Source organism: Gymnodraco acuticeps, unplaced genomic scaffold (assembly GCF_902827175.1).
Source record: "Gymnodraco acuticeps unplaced genomic scaffold, fGymAcu1.1, whole genome shotgun sequence".
Lineage (NCBI taxonomy): Eukaryota > Metazoa > Chordata > Actinopteri > Perciformes > Bathydraconidae > Gymnodraco > Gymnodraco acuticeps.
The window spans coordinates 2,627,861-2,646,467 of NW_022990198.1; the positions used below are offsets into that span (position 1 = coordinate 2,627,861).

Below are 18,607 nucleotides of genomic sequence, written 5' to 3' on the forward strand. Positions count from 1 at the left end.
ATATTAATAATAGTAATAAATCATATGTGTCCGAAAGGGAGTAGGAGGAAGCAAATGCTTATTAATTCCCACCCCTTACTTGATCAATGATTGTCCTTTAAATCATTATGCAAGTTATTCCTACTTAGATTTACATTTATACATACATATACAATAATTTCTCGTCTTCAATCACCTTTCTTCATTCTCATATTTTTCCAAAAAAGTGTTTCTGTACATCCTTTTAAACTGAATTATGCTTGTGCTTTGTTTTAACTCCTGCTCCAAACCATTCCATAAAATCACCCCACAGATTGTTATACTCATACTTCTCCGAGTTGTTCTGACCTTGAGTTGTTTAAAATGTAGATTTCCTCTCAAATTATACCCACCCTCTCTGTCTATGAACAATGTTTTTAATTTCCTAGGAAGTAGATTATGTCTGGCTCTGTACATGATTTGTGCCGTTTTAAATTTAACCAGATCAATGAACTTCAATATGTGTGACTTCAAAAATAATACATTAGTGTGTTCAAGATATCCAACATTATTGATAACTCTTATAGCCCTTTTTTGTAATGTGCATAACGGCTGTAGGTTGGTTTAGTACGTGTTTCCCCAAATCTCCACACAGTAAATCAGATATGGCAATATTAGTGTGTTATATAGAGTATACAATGAGTTATAGTCCAGAATGTGTCTGGCTTTTCCCAATATTGCGATAGTTTTAGCCAGTTTTGCTTTTACATGAGTGATATGAGGTTTCCAGCTGATTTTGTGGTCTAAAACCACATCAAGGAACTTCATTTCATATACTCTTTATATGTGTATGTTAATATCTAGTATTAATTGTATCTGTGGATTTGTTTTATGTTTTCAACAAATTCAACAAATTGTTGTCTGTTGCTTAAATAATCTCTCACCCAGTTTAATCCCACCCCTCTGATGCCATACCGTTCCAGTTTTATCAGTAAAATATTGTGATCTATGGTGTCAAATGCTTTTTGTAAGTCTATAAATATTCCCACTGCTTGTTTTTTATTGTCCATGCAGTTTGCTCTTTCCTCACTTAATTCCATTAGTGCCATAGATGTTGATCTATCTTTCCTGAATCCATATTGACTGTCGTCCAAAAGCTGATGTGTTTCCATGAAACTGTGCCGCGGAAAACTGTACAAATCCCGTTTCAATAATTCCCCTCTACTCTAAAGTCGCATCTAAAACGTGATCTGATCTAGCTGTGTATATTTTGTTATTTTTGATTGTTATATTCAATCTCATTAGCTACAGGCATGTTTGAAGCTTGTAAAGGGAAGATGACAGCTCTCGCCACTCTGCTGTTCCTCAGCGCCGCCCCCCCCTCCATCCCGCTGAAATTATGAATGTAAGGTGTATAGTAATCATAGATAACACGGCAGGGTCCGTTACAGTTTGTTTTTATCTGATTTCAATTAAGCAAAGTCTTGGCTTTCAGAATATTAAACTTGTTTCGGCAAATTCAGATGATAAATACAGCTTTGAAGCTTTTAACGGCATAATTACAAGCGGAGAACGGAGTAGCTTAACGTCACAGCAGGCATAACAACAGCCGGTGTTTCTCGTGAGTGCAGTAATCCAAACGAAAATATCTTCCCTCCGTAGTATTTTGATCATTTGCTCCGCTAATAATCAATCATGATGATTGATGATGATGAGAAATGATGGATTCCAGAGAAGAGAAAACTTTAAAGGCCTTTTTCTCAAAATGATGACTCTGTAACAGTCATTATATAATGTGACATATTTTGCTTAATATTTGGAGTACAAAAACAATCCTGATATCATTAGAAAGCTAGGAATCAAAATATGTCTTCGGATCAATGCGACTGATTTCGATGGAGCAGCAGGTCACTTTGCATTAGGTAAAATAAAGCAGGCAGACATAACAGGAAGAATATGTACATTTTAACCCAATCAAATAGGACATTGTCACACCATTCAAATGTATCCATGTACATTACAACCAAGCTTAGATTTGTTTATTTGTTACGTTGTTTACTTGATTTGTTACGTTGTTCTGTGTGTGTCAGCCGTTAACCTAGAAATAATATATACACTTGCAAACATGTCAGAAGAACCAGCGCAGAAGAAAACTAAATGTGACCCGCTCTATCGAAATCAGTCGGAAGTCGCAACGGCTCATTTCAGAATAAACGTGGATTTACGTGAAAATCTATTTTTTCAGGGTTCGGGTGTTTTGTTTGATTTTAAACAAACAAAGTCTTGGCTTTCAGAATATGAAACTTTTATTTCAAAAATCACACGATAAATACATTTTTGAAGCTTGTAAAGGGAAGATAACAGGCACCTCTCACTCGCAATCTGCTCTTCCAGCAGCGTCGCCCCCCTCCCTCCGCTGAAATTATGAATGTAAGAGTATAGTAATCATAGATAACACGGCAGGGTCCGTTACAGTTTGTTTTCATCTGATTTTAATTAAACAAAGTCTTGGCTTTCAGAATATTAAACTTGTTTCGGCAAATTCAGATGATAAATACAGCTTTAAAGCTTGTAACGGCATACTTACAAGCGGAGAACGGAGTAACTTAACGTCATAGGAGGCATAACAACAGCCGGTGTTTCTCGTGAGTGTTTTCCCCGGGAAACAAACACAATACACACAAACGCAAAATTACACAAACACACACATACACACACGCACACACACACACTCGCGAGCTTCCCCTCCAAACGAAAATATCTTCCCTCCGTAGTATTTGATAATTTGCTCCACTAATAATCAATCAGATCGATGGATTCCAGAGAAGAGGAAACTTTGAAGGCCTTTTTCTCAAAATGATGACTCGGTGACAGTCATTATATAATGTGACATATTTCGCTTAATATTTGGAGTACAACAACAATCCTGATATCATTAGAAAGCTAGGAATATCCTCTTTCCAACAGTGTATACAACTCAAAATGTGTCTTCGGGTCAATGCGACTGATTTCGATGGAGCAGGTCACAAATACAGTCAATCTAAACTTAAATGTAACAACTGGAAGGTCACATCCCTGACATCCACATCTCCGGAGCCTGGACCTTCATCAATCATAGAACCAGCGCAGCCAGATGAACCCAAAAGCAGCACCTCTGCGGCCGCAGAAACTGTCAAAACCGCCGCCGCCGCCCCCACCGCCGCCATCGTTGAACCGAAACAGGCTGGTTCCGACTGCATGGAGGTTTGTTGTTGGGACATTGAGGCGGGTAAAGCTGTACAGCTAACTATCGGAAAAAAGGAGACCGCTAGTAGATTATTTGAGCAAAGAGAAGGTACTTCAACGCAGAATGCTACAAAAACAGAGAGTGGTTCATTCTTTGCAAAACCACTAAACGATAGTGATAAATTGCGATGTTAACAACCTCATGATAACCTCATATATTTTTAACTTAGGATCATACCTGTGTTTAGTCTAGAAAAAGGTAAATGTGTGCATTTTATTATAAAGTTGTGTATATTTACAGACTATTGCAAAAACTAAGAAGCTTATAAACATCAGGTTTAAAACTAAAAGAGCTTTACAAAAAAGTAACCAAAGATGTTTGGAGTTTTATTTGAGTTATTCATTTACATTTTTTGTCTAAGAGATGCTGATTTGAAACCGTTGTTAGGCCTACATACAGTTACGCATTTCCTGTTTCTGCCAGAGAGAGGGGAGTTTGTCTCAAAGCTTGCTGCTGTATTTACTCCCTCCATCTGACAGGAGGGAGCCTCATGTGTCACTCCACGCAGTTCACTCCGTCATGGAGGGTGTGTGTGTAGGTGTAGGGCGTGGTTTGGGATTGGGCCATACACACGCACTTTTTTTGGCCCCCCCCACTTCTAAAATGAATCCGGCGCGCCTGGGGAGAACACTTGTTGTTTGTGATTGGACAGAGCCAGCCATAGAAGCACTGCTGTGATTGGTTGTTTTTGCTGCCAGTCAAGAAATGACGCTTCGTGATTGGCCCAACACATCAGCCGTTAGCTGTTAGCACACACTCAGAGCTCACAGCTCCTCATATCTGTTCAAAAACTGGACAAAAGTACAACATATAAAAAACACAGACTGTCTATGTCATGGTGAATACAGTCGCTGCTTTATTTATGTCTGTATGACGTTGTTGTGAGTGTGGACGGAGCAGCTACAGGTTAATTTAGCCTGATCGATCCGATTCCGATAGGATTTACATGGAGATACGGCCCGCCCCCTCTCCAGCGTCTTGTTTGAATGACAGGAGTAAACACAGAATTAATGCTTTATTAATTCATGGTTTTTAAGGGGCTTATCTCCATGTAAATACTATGGTAGACCACCCAATATTCGCATCGCTCTAATCGCTCGAGTTTCACCGCGGCTGTCAGCTGTGTTTGCTCCTGTCATTCAAACAAGAGGCGCTGAGAGGGGGCGGGGCGTATCTCCATGTAAATCCTATGGGAGATACCAACTACAACAAAATCAACATATTTGACCGTGATTTAATTGTAATACACGTTTCAAAGTGATGCCGAAGTAACTACATACTGATAACGGTTAGTAAAAACCATGAATGAAGTCTGCAGACAAGACGGCAGGCGAAAAGCTTTTAAAATGCGTGTTTTCTGAATGGAATCGGATCCATCAGGCTAAACTAACCTGTAGCTGCTCCGTCCACACTCACAACAACGTCATACAAACATAAATAAAGCAGCGACTGTATTCGCCATGACACAGACAGTCTGTGGTTTGTACATGTTTAACTTTTGTCCAGTTTCTGAACAGATATGAGGAGCTGTGAGCTCTGAGTGTGTGCGCTAACGGCTGATGTGTTGGGACATATTTCGCTGTCGGGTGTTGACCAATCACGAAGCGGCATTTCTTGACTGGCAGAAAACACAACCAATCACAGCAGTGCTTCTCTGGCTGGCTCTGTCCAATCACAAACAAGAAGTGTTCTCCCTAAAGGAATACCCTTTCCGTCCAATGTGAAATGCTGTGGCGTTTTGTGAAATGCTGTTGTGTTTTCTGAAATGCTGTGGTGTTTTCTGAAATGCTGTAGTGTCTTGCACTTCAGGGCCACCGTACTACTCAACACATGTTTGTAATGTAATGCCATATTTATATATATTTTTTTTAAATTGTATTTTAAGGTGACATTGAATGCTTTGAAAGGTGCCCTAAAATAAAGTGTATTATTGGTGTCAATAGGGAAGATCTGCACTGTTCTCTACATAACATGTTCAGAGCAGGTATTTCTCCTGCCGGATTTGGAACCCCCCCTATATTTTATATATGCTAGCTGCCGGATTTTGAAGCGCCCCCTGTAATTTTGGCCAGGATAGTCACAACTTCACCAAAATCACACTGGTGCTTGCTGTTCCCCTCTAGTTTGTGCTCACAAAAGCATTTCACTCTGGGCCCTGCAGGTGAAAAACTAAAGAGGAGGTTCCATATCCGGCATGGCAGTTGTTAGAGCTGCCGGATTTTGAAGCGCCCCCTGTAATTTTGGCCAGGATAGTCACAATGTCACCAAAATCACACTGGTGCTTGCTGTTCCCCTCTAGTAAAATGCTAGGCCCAGAGTAAAATGCTTTGGTGAGCACAAACTAGAGGGGAACAGCAAGCACCAGTGTGATTTTGGTGAGTCTGTGACTATCTAAGGGGCTTCCAAATCCGGCAGAGCAGACTTTCTATCCTGAGGAAGATTTCAAGTCATTTCTGCGTTTCTGTGTAATATCATAATAAAGTTATCCTTTTTCCTGGCAATGATAAATCCCTGTTTTTACAAGTTCAAGTGTTTTGAATTCTTTCAACAGCGCACACGTTCTTTATTACCACATGGACACAAAATAAAAAGGGACATTCTTTTAACCTCACCCAAACATATTTGTTCACATTTGTGGTATCTTCTCCATTTCTTCACTTTATTGCAATAGGTTTGTAAATTATAAATAATTAGACCAATACTGTTAGGATCTGTCTGTGTTGTAGTTTTGTATGTCTGGTTATGGGTATTTTCATCCTTGTATATTGTCTGGTCCTTCTTCCTGTGTTTTTCCTCCCGTCGTTAGTTTCCCTGGTGTGTCTAGTTGTCTGATTGTTTTCACCTGTGGCCCTTGTGTTTCTCCTCCCCTGCCCGGCTGTGTCTCGTCTTGTGATTACCCCTTCCTGTATTTAGTCTTGTCTCTTCCTGTGTTCAGTGTCGGTTCGTCTTGTGTAATGACCAGTTCATCGGTGAGTGTTCCGTTCTGTCTGTTTATTGTATATTTGTAGCCTTGAAATAAAGGAGTTATTTTCGTTATATCTGCATTTGGGTCCTAATTCCTGCACACCGTAACATTACGAACCGACCACCAGCGGATTTGAATTTTGATTTGGACTTGTTATCCCTAGAGTACACTCTTCAATGTCATTATGCTGAATGGAGTAGAACCTTGGCTAAAAGGGACAAAGAGGCTGTCCTCAAAAAGGCACAAATGGAGGTGGACAACATGCCATGGTTGAGAGGCTCATTGCCTGAGTTTCTCAGAGTTTTCTCACGCAGCCCTGAGTGCCAGTCTCCATTCTCTGACCCTTTCTTGGGATCCCGCCTGGTGTTTGGAGTTCCACGGAGCCTCCAAAAGACTTCTAAAAGACGCAAGGTCAGGAAGCCAGCTCGTACTCAGGGACCGGTCTTAGCAGCTATGGTTCCGGCTTCAGAACGGGATCTTACAGCCATGTTTCCGGCTTCAGAACCGGACCTTACAGCCATGTTTCCGGCTTCAGAACCGGACCTTACAGCCATGTTTCCGGCTCCAGAACCAGACCTTACAGCCATGATTCTGGCTTCAATTCCGGCTCCAGAGCTGGCCCATACAGCCATGTTTCCGGCTTCAGAACTGGATCATACAGCCATATTTCCGGCCATGGTTCCAGACCTAGTACAGTCCCCAGCAGCCATGGTTTCAGCCCCAGTTCTGGCCCGAGCAGCCATGGTCCCGGCCCCAGCTGCCACAGTCCCCTCTCCAGTTCCCCCTCAAGTCCCCTCTCGAGTTCCCTTCTCTAGTCTCTCCTCTAGTCCCCTCTCGAGTTCCCTCCTCTAGTCCCTCCTCTAGTCCCCTCTCTAGTTCCCCTCTCGAGTTTCCCCCTCTAGTCCCTCCTCTAGTCCCCTCTCTAGTTCCCCTCTCGAGTTCCCCCTTGGTTCCCCTCTCGAGTCTCCTCTCGAGTCCCTACTTGAGTCACGTCTCAAGTCCCTACCCAATGTCCTGGTCCGTTGGAGGTTCCGCTGGGGGTCCTTCCGGCTCCATGTCCAGTCCCGTGAACTACTCTCCTGCCGGGGGTCCTGCCAGCCCTGTGTGCTGTCCCGTTGGGGGTCCCGCCGACTGCCCTTCTGCCGGGGGTCCTGCCAACCCTGTGTCCTGTCCTGTTGGAGGTCCCGCAAACTTCTCTCCTGCGGGGGTCCTGCCAACCCTGTGTACTGTCCCGTTGGGGGTCCCGCCGACTGCCCTTCTGCCGGGGGTCCTGTCAACCATGTGTCCTGTCCTGTTGGAGGTTCCACCGACTGCTCTCCTGCCGGGGGTCCTGCCAATCCTGTGTCCTGTGTCCTGTCCCGTTGGGGGTCCCGCCGACTGCCCTCCTGGCGGGGGTCCTGCCAACTCCTGGTCCTCTTCCGTGGGGGATCCTGCCGGGGCCTGTCCCGCCAGCGCCGGTTCCTGTCCGGCCGACACCGGGTTCTGCCCGGCCTCCTGAGAGCCGCGGTCTTCGCCCTCGAGCCTGGCCCCCTGAGAGCCGCGGTCTTCGCCCTCGAGCCTGGCCCCCTGAGAGCCGCGGTCTTCGCCCTCGAGCCCGGCCCCCTGGGAGCCACGGTCTTCGCCCTCAAGCCCGGCCCCTGGGAGCTGCGGTCTTCGCCCTCGAGCCCTGCCCCCAGAGTGCCGCGGTCCTCGGGCCTGGCCCCCTGCCACTGCCTTTTCAAGCACTTTGGATTAGGCCAACCGGCTAACTCAAATATATCCAGGTTAGGTTGCACCAGCTTCGTAGTACAGGCCCCTGGTCTAATGGTCAGGATGCGAAAAAAGCACTGAAATCTCCCTTGTTTGTATTTTCACAAATAGAATAAAGGTTTCACAAATCTCAAACTGGGTTATAAAGAATCTTTAGACTCTCTGGGATAATCGAGTCTAAAACGGCTATGCAGCGATTTAAGAGGTTCAAACACGGAGGATTGTTTGCTCAGCGCTGTAAATTAAATGTCCCTTAACTTCCGAATCGGATGCTCTGAATCGGAAGCCAACTTCAGCGTCGTCCTGCACTGCTAAACTAGCGGCGAATCCAAAGCCAGCTGCAAAGGCACCGGGGCTTTTACCTATCGACGAGGCTTTTGAAAAAGGCAAGAAGTTTGCCAGAGATGACCCCAGGGCTAAAACGATCTCTAACTTCATCATAGAAATGATGATTTAATGAATGATTTAATATATATTATTATAGGTTATCGGTCTTGAGAAGCAGGAAGTTATCGGTATCGGTTTCAAAATATCGTGCATCCCTAATTTGAATCATAAAATATCCCCATTTAGAGTAAAAGTTCACAAAATATAGTAGGGTTGAAAAGAATGTTTGCATTTTAATGGAGGAAACATTTTCAAGTTACAGTTGCAAGTATAGCAAAGCAACACCTCAGATACAGACAAGCGGGATACAATTGTCCAAGGTTAAGTACAAAATCTATCTAACATTTACTCAGTTCAATCCTTTTGGCCTGGAAAATATTTACTATGGAAACAAAAAGTCTATTACTATTCGTTTAGGTCGAATTAAGGCATGACGTTATGCGATAACAATTTACTCTGCCAAAAATAAATAGTCCACTGTTTTGCAGAATCTCCCCATAGAAGATTAACTTTAAAACCACTTACTAACAGGACAGATATGGATGTTCTTTAAGTTCCAGTATTAGTGCTAAGAGAAGTTAATAACTCCAACTTTCCTAAAATAATGAAACACCCACCCAAGCAGGTTATTCTAGGACCTTCTGAGAGAAGATGTACAATGTGTACACATGTAAAAGTAGGAGTGAATACACAGCTTGAAGCAGTGATGATAAAACATCTACCACCAGGGACTGGTCGACACAACTGACTTCGTCATAAAAACATTTTTGTTCTGTGTTTGTGACGTCACCCCGCTCTAAACGGCGCCTAAAGGCTCGGGAGATTCTCCAGGCGTTGGGTTCCTCGTAGCGGTTGTACAGAGGCTCGAGGCGCTGTTGTTTCTTCTGCTTGCTGAGGCGCGTGGGATCTGACACTTTGAAGAAGGCTGGAGAAAACTCCACCAGCCAGCGGGGGTCGATGGTGGTCACCTCCCGCATGTACTCCTTGGTGGTCAGCACCAACTCATGGTACACAACCCTGAGGATAACATAGGCAAGACGTCACATAGCCGTTTTCACATTTGGAAATACATTTTAAAAATATGTATTTATTTCTTGCGTGACTAATACAAAAAGTTGAGATTATCTTTTTGTCTTACCACTCAGGCTGGCGGTTGAACAGAGCACTGGAGGGGTGGATGTAAACAACTTGTTGGTCTATAAGGGTGCGGTAACCCTCCTGAGGATCCTTTTGGCAGCGTTCCTGAAGAAGCCACTGCAGATGGCTTTCTGGACCCGGACTGTGGCTTTACCACAAGATACCACGTCAGTTTATGTCTGAGGAGGAGAGAGCATGTTGGAGGTTCATGAGAAACAAGAGATTTTTATCTAGTTTAGATTGTTCTTTTAGTTGAGATTTGTGTCCTTAGTGTAATATTTACTACAGATAGTGGATATGCTCCTGGTAGTAGACAGGAGTACCAGCACAAAAGCTAAGTAATGTACTGCTGCGGATGGGGCAGCAGAGAAATGTCTATTAGCCACCTAAAAAATGCATTAAATAAAAGTGTGCGCTATACACCGCCCTTTCTGACAAGGTAGAGAAGCCAATGTTTTTGCCCTTTTCAAAGCCACACAACTACTGACAAACTGTTATTTTTACTTTCAGAACACGGGAGTTATTGGTCCACTGAAATCGCTTACTTTGCGTTATTGTGTGGCTTTGGTGTAATTAAAAAGTGTAAGTACAAGTTTCAACAAAGTCAAATATTAACATGTACAGAATAATCAGCAACAGCCAGCAACTCCTTTGATGTGCAAGGTAAAATTACAATTGTCAACAGTGTCTGGTGCCTTTGAAGAGAGAAAAGATAACAGCTTGAGTTACCTATTGCAAAGGTACATCAGAAATTAATTCTAAATATAGCCTACCCTAAATTATATCTTTTTTTAATGAGCATAAATGTGCTGCTACCCCCCCACGTCTACAGTGGAACATTGTCAGGCTTCCCTGACGGTACTCCTGTCTGTTCGTCCCAATTTTGGACATGAAAACCCCAAAACGTTCCTTTAATGATATTGAAGATTCACGTGTTGGCATGTATAGTGGTTCTGCCAGTACTTGATACCTGTCCATGATACCCAGCATCTGCTTGCGGATGTCCTGGCCTCTGCGCAGGGAGCGAGCCTGGATGAAGTTCTCATAACACCAGGGGTTAGAGAACTTGTTGTTCTTCCAGGAGTTGTAGACAGCCAGCAGGGTCAGGTGGTCTCCCTCAGGCTGATGAAACTTCGCCTTCTTCTGGTCAGCCAAGGCCTGCTTGTCCTTTAACGGATGAAACAGAGATACACTAAGTTATACATGATAAACATTAGGGATGCTCCGATCGCCAATTTTGGGGCCGGAACCAGTATCGGCCGATTCCGATCGAGTGGGCGGGGCCTATGGGGATCTTCCATTTAAAACTCAGTTAATGGGGCTCATTCACTGGCGCTTCCACAAACAACAACCAACATAATTATTACATTCAAATGAAGTACATTATTCAAGTTTACATTAACTTTGGATAATAACACGGGAGAAATTAGCGGAAGCGCTCTGTTTTCCTCTCCCTCCCACTCTCTCTCTCGACAGCCCGTCAGTATCGCCTCATGTAGCTCACTGACCCAGTAATGAGTGACCCGACAGTGAGGAATTAATATATGTATAACTAGATTAGCTTGTTCCAGAGGTAGATAAAATGGCTAAGTGTGTCAGGGCTAACTCTTAGTGTGTGTGTTGCTCCGCTCACCGGTCCGTCACAGCGGGTGGAGCTGCATGATTTCTGCTTCACACACGTTGCATACCGCTATTTTTCTGTCTTTTTTCGGACACCTTAAAATACTGCCAGGCCGGTGAAGCCATTTGGGCGAGCTTGTTTCGCCGCGCACAGAGAAAAGTGTCATGTATTTTACGTCATGCGATCGGCATTTTTAGAGAGCACCGATCGATCGGCAGAGAGTGAATATCGGCCCGATCGATCGGAGCATCCCTAATAAACATCAAGCTGTAGACCAGGGGTGCCCAAACCTTTTTTGAACCGAGAGCTACTTTTAAAGTTGCCAGTCTGCCGAGATCTACCAGTCCAAATAGAGGCGTAGCCATTACTGACAGCCTACTACCAGGTAATACACACTTCTGCTTGTATAAAACTGACCTTTGTACGATTAATACTCCATAAAATACTGCAGATCCTTTATCTTACCTCTTTCTAATCTACACACATACAAGTATTCAACTGAAGTTACACAACAGTGTTGTTGATACAGAGTTGGAGTTTATTCACACGTCACATACTACAGTGGGTAATGTTTTCAAGAAACATTGAACAGTGCTGCCACACATGACACAGGGAAAAAAGAAAAGACTCTTTCTTTGCCATTATATAAAAATAGTGTTGCTACAAAAGTATAAATTAGGCTTAGTAATAAGACAACTCAGATCTGAAGCTACACAGGAATCTGCTGCCAAAGTGCAATAAAAAAGACAACATTAATAGAATCAAACCCTTTTTTGTTGCATTTTAGTAGAGTATAAAAATAAATGCCTTTAAAATAGGATGCAAGCTACACTAGTTTCTTAACCTGAATTGATGATAGACTATAATCAATTTAAGTTTGCATTCTTATACCATTTTGTACAATAATTATAATGAATAAGTTCAAACAAACTCAAACTCACAGCTGATTAATAATGGTATCTAACTTGAGTTATTATATCAAAAAACCTGTTGAAATGCTACGGTTATTGTTGTTGTTTACTGTTCCCAAAAGCGCGTCGGCAGCCTCCAGGAAAGCTTCCTTCACAACTTCGCCGTCTTTGAAAGGACTTCATGTGTTTCGCAAGAACGTGACTGACACGATAAGATGCTCTGGTAGCAGCCTTGCTCTTGTTGTTGGGCCTGGTGAAAATGGACTGCTGTGCATTTAGCTGTCCTTTCAGGCCCCTCCCCTTTTGGGAGCAGAGGGCAGAAGTAGGAGGGAATTCCGTCTCGTAGCATTTGTGCACTGTTTTTGAAATGCCGCTCCTAAATTACCCTTCTTCGATAAAGCCACGCTCGCATTGCAGATGAGACAAGATGGACTTTGAATTGGAATAGATACAAAAAATAATCATCGTCCCACTCGGAGTGAAAATCATATATGTTGCTGGGCTTTTTTGCTTCTGCCATAATTGCGGTCTTGTGTGTGTGCGGACCGTCACTCCTGTTGACACGGACAACGTCAGCGAATATAGTGCCCACTGTCCACAGCCACGCCCCGACACATGGGGTCACGCCGTCCAATCACAAAGCCTTGATAGCGTTCAAGTGCATTATTCGGGCACAGGAAGATTATGTTATAAGACATTAACGATAAAACAGAATATTGTTGTTCTATTTTTAGACACATCTCGCGATCGACTGGTTGGGCACCCCTGCTGTAGAGCATATATATATATATATATTTTGTTTTAATATCCATTTACTTATTTATGAGAAACCAGGACCTCTCATAAGAAACCTTCCGACACAGGTTAAATGATTTTATTCAAGCCAAAGACATACCTTAGGTCTGTAGAAGACGTTCTGCACAGACAGCATGGAGACGATGGTGAGCATCTCTTCACTGCAGCCCAGATGGACAGACATGATCAACATCTTACACAGCATGGGCTCCAGAGGAAACTCCGCCATCTAGAAGACAGATGCAGAGAAAGAAAGTCAGAAATAGTTGAAGCAATACTAAAAATTAAATGAAGGGTAAAATAGACCGCACACTGATGCGGCTGCAACTGCAAGTGCACAAATGTGATTCGATGCAGATGTATTCTTTTCATCGTGGCAGTAAAAGCATCCCTCACCCGTCTCCCCAGGCGTGTGAGTAGGCCTTCATCATCCCAGCGCTCCCAGAGTGTACAGCTGCTCCATAGCTGTGATCAGCGTCTCCATGGGAGGAGCGTCCATGAAGTCAAAGGACAGGAGGTCGTTGATGCCCATGGCCTGGAGAGGAAATATAAATATAAGAAGAGGGAAAACACAAATGTATTATGTTTTCGCTTTTAATTCAAACCTTAAGGGCTGAGAAAGTGAAATGTGGTTCTTGAAGGCTGTTGCTTCGCCAACTTGTATAAAAAAAAGAGATATGCGTATTTCTTTGATGAAACACTTAAAACCATGATTTCTTAGATAAATGTTGAGTATGTGGAACATTTAATTTAGGAACCCAAAAAGTGGGAGTTGAACTTATTTTCAAGTTAACTTTCTGGCTTTACACAATATGCCCTGCTACATCGCTACTAAAGTGTTGCTTCACTGTTTATTAAAATCGATTCCCATAAACACTTACAAGTGAAATGTGTAATATGATCAATGACACAATAAATGAAATACATTTAAAAAAAGTAAATTAAAAGAATGACCAGCTTCTAACCAGTGGAAGGAAAGTAGTCACAAACATTTGTACACAAAGATTACATTTTGTTTAGGGTTCAAAGTAAGAATAACATGTTGGCTGCAGAATGACTGCTTACCTTCAGAGAGAGCACAGTATACTGGCCAAGTTGGTTCTCTGGATCTCCGGCACGTTGGTGGTCAGCATCTCGTCCCCTGTAGGCCCTCTCAGTGTAGAGCCTGTAGGTCTTCCCGGGGCCCGTCCTGCCGGCCTCGACCCGCCCTCTGCTTGGCCTGCGCCTGGAAATACATTAAAAAAAAACAATTCAGTAAGAACGCCAATTGCTTCAATTACATTTTATTGAATAGCAGAACACATTTAGCTTTCCTCCCCAGCTATATCAAGTACATCATAGATATATTTGTCACCTGTGAGATGGGTGTCACCACCAGCTGGTCGATGCCGGTCTTTGAGTTGTACACTTTCTGCTTCACAAAGCCAGGATCCCACCACGTAGTAGATTCCATCGATGGTCAGAAGATGTCTCTGCAATGTTTGTGGCAATGACAACCTAAGGGGAGAAAAAAGGGTTATTCCACATTCTGGGAAAACACAGAAAGTAGCGCATAAGATAGTAGGCAAATCCAATGCGTTTTTAATTGTTACTGTCAAATAAAAGACACCTTTCTGCTGCCGGGGGGTGCAGGGGTCAAAGATCCTGGTCTGCATCTCACTGGGCAGGGCAGAATAAACTGGCAGAATGATCAGTTCAGGAACATCGGGACCCAGGGACTTCATTCTCTCGGTACAGGATCTCACAAGCAGTGTCGATCTCTTCCTGTCCCGTCAGAAACACCAGGACGTCCCCTGGATAAAGAACAGGGAGAACGTTGGATTATGACATGGACTAGGTCTACCTGGTTTAAAGAACGTTTTAAAGATTACAAAAAAAAAAATCATACCTGGAGGTTCAGTCAGATGGATCTGCATGACAGTGATGAGGACTGGCATCCAGGTAGTCCGTCTCAGGCTCTTTGGTGTAGAGAACCTCCACTGGGTAAGTTCTTCCTGGGATGGTGAAGATGGGCGCTTCATAGAAATACTGAGAGAACTTCACGGCGTCCAGTGTGGCTGATGTTACGATCAGCTTCATGTCTGTGCGTTTCATTACAGTCTGAGAAGGACAAGAAACACTCAGCATCTTCTTTACTTATGTCTACCCCAAAGTACCCCAAACGTCTCTATTCTCATGCGGCTTACCTTCTTGAGCAAACCAAAAAGCACATCAGTGTGGATTGTCCTCTCGTGAGCTTCGTCCAACATGATGATGGCGTACTGGCCCAGCTCAGAATCGATGAGACACTCTCTCAGCAGCATACCGTCCGTCATGTACTTGATGACTGTCTCAGGGCTGGTGCAGTCCTCGAAACGGATGGTGTAACCTACCTGGAGCAAAAGAAGAATTATATTAGCCTTGTTTAGATTCATTTAACAAATATAGGTTCATGCTGCTTTTATTATATTCAAAGCTTCATTTGAGATTGAATGTCTGTCATCAAAATTCACCTAAACCTTTTTTTTTTGTATTTGAATAAATGAATATGAAAGAGGCTTGATAGTGTGTAGATACTTTAAGAGTAATTCACTGTAATAGTGCTAGAGCCTTTATTGATGGTGCTGGTAAGATTGCTGCTACATAATATAAATATTTATTTGCCAAACACTACATAAAAAAATGAGGTTAAGCACAATTTTTGTTAAATCAACGAAGCCTCAAACTATTCGGTTCAGCCATGAAAATAAAAAATACTATCAGCATAATTACCCAAATGATAACATAAAACATGTAGGATCACTGACCTCTTGTCCTAGACAGCAGCCGTACTCCTCAGAGACCCTCTTGGCCACGGACATGGCGGCCACACGACGGGGCGGCTGCGTGCAGCCGATCTTCCCCCTGGTGGTGTAGCCGGCCTCCGCCAGGGTACTGAGTGATCTGCGTGGTCTTACCGGACCCTGTCTCTCCCAATCACAATCAGGATCTGGTTGTCATGAACAGCCTGTGGCAGATTTTTTAAAAAGCAGTACATTTTAAAAGCTAGCCCTTGATTTGCTGTACTCCCTTTCCCCGACATTTGATATTGAGAAAAGAACACGCATTTCTGAAGGGATTGTTCACAGTTTAGCAGCAGAAAGCAGCAAATCAAACTAAATGAAAGATATCTGCTAATTTGCATTTAGCAGATGTTTCCATTCAACACTTGTCAAAGTATGAACGTACTTGAGCATCAACATCTGCTTGATAAATGACAACCACATTTTCAACAGAACCTAAATCAGTCTGAATTGAACTCCCATGTGAATCTTTCAATTACATTTTGGAAAAGTCTCCCTTTAGGTTTATATTTGAAGACTAGGACCAACCTGAATGAGCTGCTCCTTCAGCTTGTAGATGGGCAGGACTCTCCCTCTGCTCCAGGATGGACATCGCGGTCTTCTTACCATAGGAGGCCTTGTTGCCTCCAAAGGCATGCTTCTTCCACTCTGGGATGTCGTTAGGCATCATGCCAATACCTCTCATGTTAGCTGCAATCTGCCTGCCGTCAACTGGGAAAGAGGAAATCATTCTGATTGATAATGATGAAAACTTGTTGGTTTGTTGCAAGTGAAAGGATAAGCGGTCATATCAAGGGTGTGTATTGCACAGAAAATAAGTTGTTACAATGGCAGCATGTCCTCCCAGATTAAGCTAAATCTGCTCCAATGTATACACTGATGCTTTTTTAATCACTTTTGCGCCTGGCGACCATTTACTTAACTGAACTTTAACTCTGTAGCTACATCACTGCAGGAAAATGCCCACTATTGGAAACAGTGTGGACCACCTGGGGCCATGGAGGGGATACAAGGACCACGAAGCATGGCAAGATCATTCCATCCGGCCAGATATGGGTCTGCAGGAAGTCAGATAGCATCTCCAGCCCTGGCAGGCCTGAGGGCTGCTGCCTGCCATGAGGCAACGTCTAATTTCTGACACAGACCGGGCTGGGGTTTTCATAAAGAGGGGCAAAGATAAAACTGAAGACATTTCTTTTAACACACTCAGATATTGTTTGGATATAAATAAAAACTTAAATAGATCTAAAGACAGAAGTTAAAATGATCAATATTAGGGATGCACGATATTGGTTTTTTGAAACCGATACCGATAACTTCCTGCTTCTCAAAACCGATAAACCGATAATAATATAATATATATATTAAATGTACCTGTAGTTTTTGCACACCTGGTGGTAAAAAAAGACTAGTGGTGAGCAATGACATGAGCATTACTACTATGAACAAAACAAAGCCAAGAACAGTTTTGACTCTCGTCAAGCGCCATCATTTCTATGATGAAGTTTAGAGATCGTTTTAGCCCTGGGGTCGTTCTCTGGCAAAACTTCTTGCCTTTTTCAAAAGCCTCGTCGATAGGTAAAAGCCCCGGTTGCCTTTGCAGCTGGCTTTGGATTCGCCACTAGTTTAGCAGCGCAGGCGTCTTCGTACGCTTTTAACACACCATCGTAGCGATGGCGATGTTTCAGGTGACTAATCAGGGTAGGAAGTACGTTGCCTTTTTCCCTCCTCGTGGAACTTCTGCATTGCATTTGTTAATACAAATAGCAAGCGAACTATCTAACTTTGAAATAGTCCCATACTACCGACGACATGTTTGTTTACTGTCCTGGCTTCACGGCCCACACCATTTACGTCACAGCCAGGCATGAGTTAGGGAGCGCTGGATTTGTGAAAAACTCCCCTCTTCCTAAACCACTAATACCACAGTACTGGCAAAACGGGAGGAGCCGAGTGAAAAACAAGCGCCCCTCATCCCAATCCACCCACACCGCAGTATTTTTTTTTTACCCAAAAAATATATTGTATATTATCGGGGCTATTAATACTGTTCTCGGGTTTATCGGGATGACGTCATAATTCCTAATATCGGACCGATAATTATCGGGCCGATAATTATCGTGCACCACTAATCAATATGCTAATCTCAAGCTGGGTTTTTATTGCATACACTGTTTGATGAATCACACTTCAGCCTCAACATCAGTGAAGTAGAAATAACTTAATGTGCACATCTAATGGATTTCTTACCGTCTGGCAGCGGGTCCACCCAATGTTTATTCAGCCCCATGGGGATGGAGTCCATCTCTGCCTCCCGCGCCGCCTGCTTCAGCTCCCGCCTCTCCTTAGCCAGAGCGCTCTGCATCATGGCCGCTTGAGACAGAGAGCCATCTGGATTCTACGGGCAGAGGGAAACAATTTCATTTGGTTAAGCCATCAAAGCTATGTGCATTTAAAGTCACTGCAAATGTTGGTGTTTTAAAAGCTCACACGTCCGACGCTGAACAGTAAAAAGCAGGTCTAAATGTAAGGCCCGGTTTACACGGAGACAGAACGGGTGTTACAGTTGTTACAGTTCTCTATCGTATAGACGGGTCGTTCACACGAGGCCGTAACTGAACCTCAAACGATAACGGGTCCCAAGGTGGGTAGATCTGCAGACGGAACGCTCTAGGGGGTCAAACGGCGCTGTGTGTACGCCCGATACGCCATAGCCCGCCTCTCCCCACCTTTCCTGCTCACCCTAGTCATTGCTGATGTGTTTCGCCAACAACAACAGTGTTCCGAGTGTTTCGAGCCAGGTCCCGGTATCTCGCAGGACAGTGCACCCACAGGGGCCTCCAGCAGAACCCCCCCGCACGGCAGAGTTCCCGTTAGCCGGTAATTACCGGACTATGACCGGTAAAATATGCTGAAGACCGGCAAATCTAAATCTCTCCGGTCAAAATGTCGCTTATTGTTAAGGTGTCCTTTGAC

At 43.6% G+C, this 18,607-nt stretch overlaps 1 pseudogene; it reads right to left on the reverse strand.

Moving 5' to 3' along the window:
• Positions 1-8,971: 8,971 nt before the first annotated feature.
• LOC117547353 overlaps positions 8,972-18,607 on the reverse strand; it is a 19,277-nt pseudogene continuing 9,641 nt past the window's right edge.